Source organism: Salmo salar, unplaced genomic scaffold (assembly GCF_905237065.1).
Source record: "Salmo salar unplaced genomic scaffold, Ssal_v3.1, whole genome shotgun sequence".
NCBI lineage: Eukaryota > Metazoa > Chordata > Actinopteri > Salmoniformes > Salmonidae > Salmo > Salmo salar.
In genome coordinates this window covers 87,652-94,971 of record NW_025547649.1, presented here as the reverse complement: position 1 = coordinate 94,971, position 7,320 = coordinate 87,652, and the positions used below count along the sequence as shown (strand labels likewise).

The following is a 7,320-nucleotide window of genomic DNA, read 5'->3' as shown; positions in this document are numbered from 1 at the left end:
TTCATTATAATCTAGGATCAGGTCCCCCCCTCTCCATGTAATCTGATTCATTATGACATAGGATCAGGTCCCCCCCCTCCATGTAATCTGATTCATTATGATCTAGGATCAGGTCCCCCCCTCTCCATGTAATCTGATTCATTATGATCTAGGATCAGGTCCTCCTCTCCATGTAATCTGATTCAGTATGATCTAGGATCAGGTCCCTCCTCTCCATTTAATCTGATTCACTATGATCTAGTTGTCAGAGCTAGAGTGGTGTTTGTCAGACTAATCTGTCTTCTCACAAAATCGTGTGTGGAGTGTGAACGGTTTGGCCAACAAACTATTATGTTACCTCTCTATTGTAAACTGTGACTCGTACAAACAAGCTGGTGTTCTATGTGTTGCTCTAGGAATTACAGCAAACTAACAGGGTGGAAAGTGATATTAGGGGTACACAGAAAAACTTAAATTAAATAATATGAATGAAAAATGAATGAACAAATGAATGAATGATATTTTATTTCCGTGTCAAATCGCCAACTGGCAACCCATCCCTTATGGGGTTAATTGCCACATAAACAAACATTACAATAATTGACTGTGGTAATTAAATGATAATTCTCCTTCCGGTGTTCTCTGCATTGGGCATCGCATGAATAGTGAAAAAAATAAGGTAAAAATCAATACATAATAGTAAATAAGGTGATGCAAACAATAATTATATCCCTAGAGCAGAACAATAATATACATATATACACACTGTATATATACACATACATACATATATACATACTGTATATATATACATACATAACATATACAGATAAATAAATACAGAAAATGGGTAGAGGAGGTGAATCATCAACCCAGAAAAATAAACAGAAGGAATTTGAACCCAGTCTGACACAAAGAGAAGATTCATATGGGAGACAAGTCTATACACAATCTATATATACACATACCATTTACCACATAGAAGATTCATATGGGAGACAAGTCTATACACAATCTATATATACACATACCATTTACCACATAGAAGATTCATATGGGAGACAAGTCTATACACAATCTATATACACATACCATTTACCACATAGAAGATTCATATGGGAGACAAACCTATACACAATCTATATATACACATACCATTTACCACATAGAAGACTCATATGGGAGACAAGTCTATACACAATCTATATACACATGTACCATTTACCACGCAGAAGCTAAATATTTTTACAATTTAATTATAGGTAAACATTTTTCTTATATTCCAGGATTGATCTAAATATTCCACAAACGGAAATACACAATGGACAAAAAAACATTTCAATTTCTCCTCATCACTCATCACATACTGCCAGGGTATATCTGGTGGTCTTTCTGGAATAAGAGCAAGCGTATATCATGGTAGAAAAGGAAATAGAGGATTAAATCAGTTTAATTCTCTATTTCTTTAAGGTCACAATAGTTACATAGTCTTTCCTCCATTTCACCACAATACTGACCTGTTTCAATACTCAGAGAAAATATCCCTGATCTTACCTGTTTCAATACTCAGAGGCAATATCCATGATCGTACCTGTTTCAATACTCAGAGGCAATATCCATGATCTGACCTGTTTCAATACTCAGAGGAAATATCCCTGATCTGAACTGTTTCAATACGCAGAGACAATATCCCTGATCTGAACTGTTTCAATACGCAGAGACAATATCCCTGATCTGAACTGTTTCAATACGCAGAGGCAATATCCCTGATCTGACCTGTTTCAATACACAGAGACAATATCCCTGATCTTCCCTGTGCACATAGAGATCTCTTGCTTTTAGGTAGGTTATACATAATATATCTCTCACACACCAATTCACCCTGAATCAAACAAAAGGTTCTCAATTTGGGTTTATGATTCATCTCCTCCACCCATCTTTTTTTCATGTCGCATCAACAGTTGTTTTTTAATCATATCTATGTCTCCCTTCATTTGGTTTTGGTACAGATGTTCATAGTTACACTGTTGAAAAAGCTCAGACATTTCAGTTGCCCAGGCTTCCCCTATGGATAGATAAATACAATAATCATGAAAAAGTCATTGATGAAAGAGACTTCAACTAGGACTATAAAATAATGAAGAAACAGTTTAACATTTTGTTATTTTATGGCTTATATTTCTTGTAGAAGTTGATAAATAACACCTGGGGACAAAAACGCCTACATCTTCTGACAAAAAGTGTTAAAATGCATAACATTCCCTTTCAGGATCCATATTTTGGTGTTTATAAGGTAAAGGACACCTGATATTTAAAGCCTTTTTGAATCCACATTTTACACTAAATAAGAACTGATATTTCTTGTGGACAGAAAAGACACCACATGGTAGGAATGACTCAGCAGCACTCCTACACTAGTTTAGTGGATTCCAAATGTTCCCTCTACTTTATTCTACATTATTAACCTGAAATACTCACTTTACTTGGAAACTGAGTTGCAGTTTAGAGGTTAAACTATGAGCTGCTCTGTCATCTCAAAATGACCCTGTACAGATACTTTCTTATATTCAGTTTCAACTGTAGTCAAGGAGTCACCCTTCACATAACAACAGTAACCAGAGGGTGGAGCTAACAGTCAGTTTCAACTGTAGTCAAGGTGTCACCCTTCACATAACAACAGTAACCAGAGGGTGGAGCTAACAGTCAGTTTCAACTGTAGTCAAGGAGTCACTCTTCATATAACAACAGTAACCAGAGGGTGGAGCTAACAGTCAGTTTCAACTGTAGTCAAGGTGTCACCCTTCATATAACAACAGTAACCAGAGGGTGGGGCTAACAGTCAGTTTCAACTGTAGTCAAGGTGTCACCCTTCACATAACAACAGTAACCAGAGGGTGGAGCTAACAGTCAGTTTCAACTGTAGTCAAGGAGTCACCCTTCATATAACAACAGTAACCAGAGGGTGGAGCTAACAGTCAGTTTCAACTGCAGTCAAGGTGTCACCCTTCACATAACAACAGTAACCAGAGGGTGGAGCTAACAGTCAGTTTCAACTGTAGTCAAGGTGTCACCCTTCACATAACAACAGTAACCAGAGGGTGGGGCTAACAGTCAGTTTCAACTGTAGTCAAGGAGTCACCCTTCATATAACAACAGTAACCAGAGGGTGGAGCTAACAGTCAGTTACAACTGTAGTCAAGGAGTCACTCTTCACATAACAACAGTAACCAGAGGGTGGAGCTAACAGTCAGTTTCAACTGTAGTCAAGGTGTCACCCTTCACATAACAACAGTAACCAGAGGGTGGAGCTAACAGTCAGTTACAACTGTAGTCAAGGAGTCACTCTTCACATAACAACAGTAACCAGAGGGTGGGGCTAACAGTCAGTTACATGAGACAGCAGTAACGTGACATTGTTCTGAATCTTGATTAAAAAATGTTATAGTCCTTCTTCAAGACATCTCTCTTACATTATTTTAGCTAAACTTATAATTTACTGGAAATCAGGTTTAGTTGTGTTTTTCCCCTGTAAGGTGTGTACGTGCTGGATAAGAACCAAAGGATGAGAAACCCTGAGATAAACATAAAACCATATAATGTAAAAGCTCCTCCACCATCTTTACCAGACGTTTTACTGATAACATGTAGACCTACTGATTAGTTTCCACTTTGAAAACTGCTGTCAGCAAGTCAGCTCAACAGTTCTTCTAACTAGTAATATCTCATTCCAGGTATTCATTCACATACTCTGTCATTTAGAATGAATTATTGTTCATAAATACTTACTTTATTTGTCAGTATTGTCCATATAGTGTTTTCTGCTCTGTCATCTCAAAATGGATCCTGTACAAAATCACATATTTACTTTCAGTCACCTCCTGGGTGGTGCAGTGGTCTAAACCACCCCATCTGAACAGTTTCTCACCAACTGGCCACCTGGTCTATAGAGACTAAATGACTATACACTCTACGCTGCACACCACATCAACGGGGATGTAGTGGAGGGTAAACCCACGTAAACGCGCTTAAGCACCTTTTATTTGTAAAATAGCGTTTACTCAACTTTGTATTTTGTTAATTATCGTTTACCACTTCTTATGCGTTTCCAGCGTTAAGCCTAAATTCCATCGTGGAAAACGGGCCCAGGTTGGTCAGCATGATAAAGAATCATATCTCAAGCCTACTCTGTCTATTGAATGTCTGACTACGACCTAACTTTATAATAGTTATATGTAGCCAAGACTTACCAGAGTCTGTACGTCTGTCCTTCAAATCAACACATTTATCCTACTTCTAATGTTGCAGAGAAATGTGCGCTACATTTTCTACAGTCATTTTGTAACGGTGTAGACTACACAGTTACTTTCACTTTCATATGAGGAAATCACGTCCCTTCTGACGTCACCGGTGTATGGGTAAATAATGATGACAGAAGAGCCTCTACTAACTAGTAATAATATGTCATTCCAGGTATTCATTATCTTAATCTGTTCTTTATTGTTCAGAAATACTTTATTTGTACTTCTCTCCATATAGTGTGTTTTCCTCTTTTGTCATCTCACCATGGATCCTGCACTCAGCCATCTCCCCACCCTGATAATAAAGTGTTTTATTGGTATCTTCCACTAGATGGCAGTAAACACCTGCTGTAACTACACTTTACAACAGCATTCCTTATTCATAAAGGCAGTGTCTCAAAGGAGGAGTGCTGAATCAGGATGAGGTCCCCCCTCTCCATGTAATCTGATTCATTATGATCTAGGATCAGGTCCCCCTGTCCATGTAATCTGATTCATTGTGATCTAGGATCAGGTCCTCCTCTCCATGTAATCTGATTCATTATGATCTAGGATCAGGTCCCCCCTCTCCATGTAATCTGATTCATTATGATCTAGGATCAGGTCCCCCCCTCTCCATGTAATCTGATTCATTATGATCTAGGATCAGGTCCCCCTCTCCATGTAATCTGATTCATTATGATCTAGGATCAGGTCCCCCCCCTCTCCATGTAATCTGATTCATTATGATATAGGATCAGGTCCCTCCTCTCCATGTAATCTGATTCATTATGATCTAGGATCAGGTCCCCCCCCTCTCCATGTAATCTGATTCATTATGATCTAGGATCAGGTCCCCCCCTCTCCATGTAATCTGATTCATTATGATCTAGGATCAGGTCCTCCTCTCCATGTAATCTGATTCATTATGATCTAGGATCAGGTCCTCCTCTCCATGTAATCTGATTCATTATGATCTAGGATCAGGTCCTCCTCTCCATGTAATCTGATTCATTATGATCTAGGATCAGGTCCCCCCTCTCCATGTAATCTGATTCATTATGATCTAGGATCAGGTACCCCCTCTCCATGTAATCTGATTCATTATGATCTAGGATCAGGTCCCCCCCTCTCCATGTAATCTGATTCATTATGATCTAGGATCAGGTCCTCCTCTCCATGTAATCTGATTCATTATGATCTAGGATCAGGTCCCCCTCTCCATGTAATCTGATTCATTATGATCTAGGATCAGGTCCCCCCCTCTCCATGTAATCTGATTCATTATGGTTGTTTTGTCTCATGTCTTTATATTCATATAGCCTGGGGGCCATGTAATCTGATTCATTATGATTGTTTTGTCTCATGTCTTTATATTCATATAGCCTGGGGGCCATGTAATCTGATTCATTATGATTGTTTTGTCTCATGTCTTTATATTCATATAGCCTGGGGGCCATGTAATCTGATTCATTATGATTGTTTTGTTAAGTTTAAGTTCTTAAGTTCTTCTTTCATGTCGACCCAAGTTGGCCTATTAGAGTTGTCAATAAAGAGCCTATCAGGGCAGTTATAAAGTCTTCTTGATATAATTACATGTTAGGGAGCTTTAATCCTCCTTCTAAGTCTTTGTCTGTAAACGAGCTTGGTTCATCCTGGTCCTTTTAATAGTCCAGATGAATCATGTTGTCTCTGGTGTTAAAGGTGTAGGCAGGTATGGACATTGGAAACATGCTGATGACGTAATTCAGTTAAGGAGCTGTAACCATCTTTATAACATGTGTCCGTCATTCAGTTTAGGAGCTGTAACCATCTTTATAACATGTGTCCGTCATTCAGTTTAGGAGCTGTAACCATCTTTATAACATGTGTCCGTCATTCAGTTTAGGAGCTGTAACCATCTTTATAACATGTGTCCGTCATTCAGTTTAGGAGCTGTAACCATCTTTATAACATGTGTCCGTCATTCAGTTTAGGAGCTTTAACCATCTTTATAACATGTGTCCGTCATTCAGTTTAGGAGCTGTAACCATCTTTATAACATGTGTCCGTCATTCAGTTTAGGAGCTTTAACCATCTTTATAACATGTGGTCGTCATTCAGTTTAGGAGCTTTAACCATCTTTATAACATGTGTCCGTCATTCAGTTTAGGAGCTTTAACCATCTTTATAACATGTGTCCTTCATTCAGTTTAGGAGCTTTAACCATCTTTATAACATGTGGTCATCATTCAGTTTAGGAGCTGTAACCATCTTTATAACATGTGTCCGTCATTCAGTTTAGGAGCTGTAACCATCTTTATAACATGTGTCCTTCATTCAGTTAAGGAGCTTTAACCATCTTTATATCATGTGTCCGTCATTCAGTTTAGGAGCTTTAACCATCTTTATAACATGTGTCCTACCCCACAATGAGATTTGTAGCTCATCCCAGTTCTTCAACTGAAGTTGAATTTTGTTCCAATATACAGAATAAAAAATAAACAGTTCCCTTCCCCTAAGAAACAACTTCTATTCTCACATACAACAAGAAGACAAAATGACACCAGACAATCACCATTCAGTTAGTATTGGAAAAGAGGAAGGAATTACACAGAACACACAATAATCCCACTGGATTGATTGATTCACTGTAAATACATTCATTCACCATTCAGTTGGTATTGGATAGACAAAGAAGTAACACAGAACACACTTCAAATGCTTTAAAGAAGCTAACCTGTTTGTAGATCCATAGTGAACTAGGCAAGTCAGTTAAGAACAAATTCTTATTTACAATGACGGCCTACCCGGCCAAACCCGGACGATGCTGGGCCAATTGTGCACCACCCTTATGGGACTCCCAATCACGACCGGTTGTGATACAGCCTGGAATTGAACCAGGGTTTGTAGTGACGCCTCTTGCACTGAGATGTAGTGCCTTAGGCCACTCGGGAGCCCCCAAAAGATCAAATGTATAAAAAACCACTATACAGTTATTGGAAGAATCCAAAATGGCGGTTTGACAATGAATATCTAGTATGTACAGAGCACCTCCAGTTGACCGGGGCAGCTCTAGCAGGGC

The 7,320-nt window shown here is 38.6% G+C and overlaps 1 long non-coding RNA gene across 2 annotated transcripts; it reads right to left on the bottom strand.

Moving 5' to 3' along the window:
• Window positions 1-487: 487 nt before the first annotated feature.
• Window positions 488-4,693, bottom strand: LOC123732141 (uncharacterized). 2 transcript variants are annotated; one of them, XR_006762995.1, is made up of 3 exons: window positions 4,227-4,693; window positions 3,766-3,822; window positions 488-1,570 (listed from the first exon to the last, which is right to left on the bottom strand). It is a non-coding gene; the product is annotated as an uncharacterized lncRNA (long non-coding RNA). The 2 variants fall into 2 exon arrangements; XR_006762994.1 differs by lacking the exon at window positions 4,227-4,693 and having other exon boundaries at window positions 3,766-4,011.
• Between the last annotated feature and the right edge of the window lie 2,627 nt (window positions 4,694-7,320).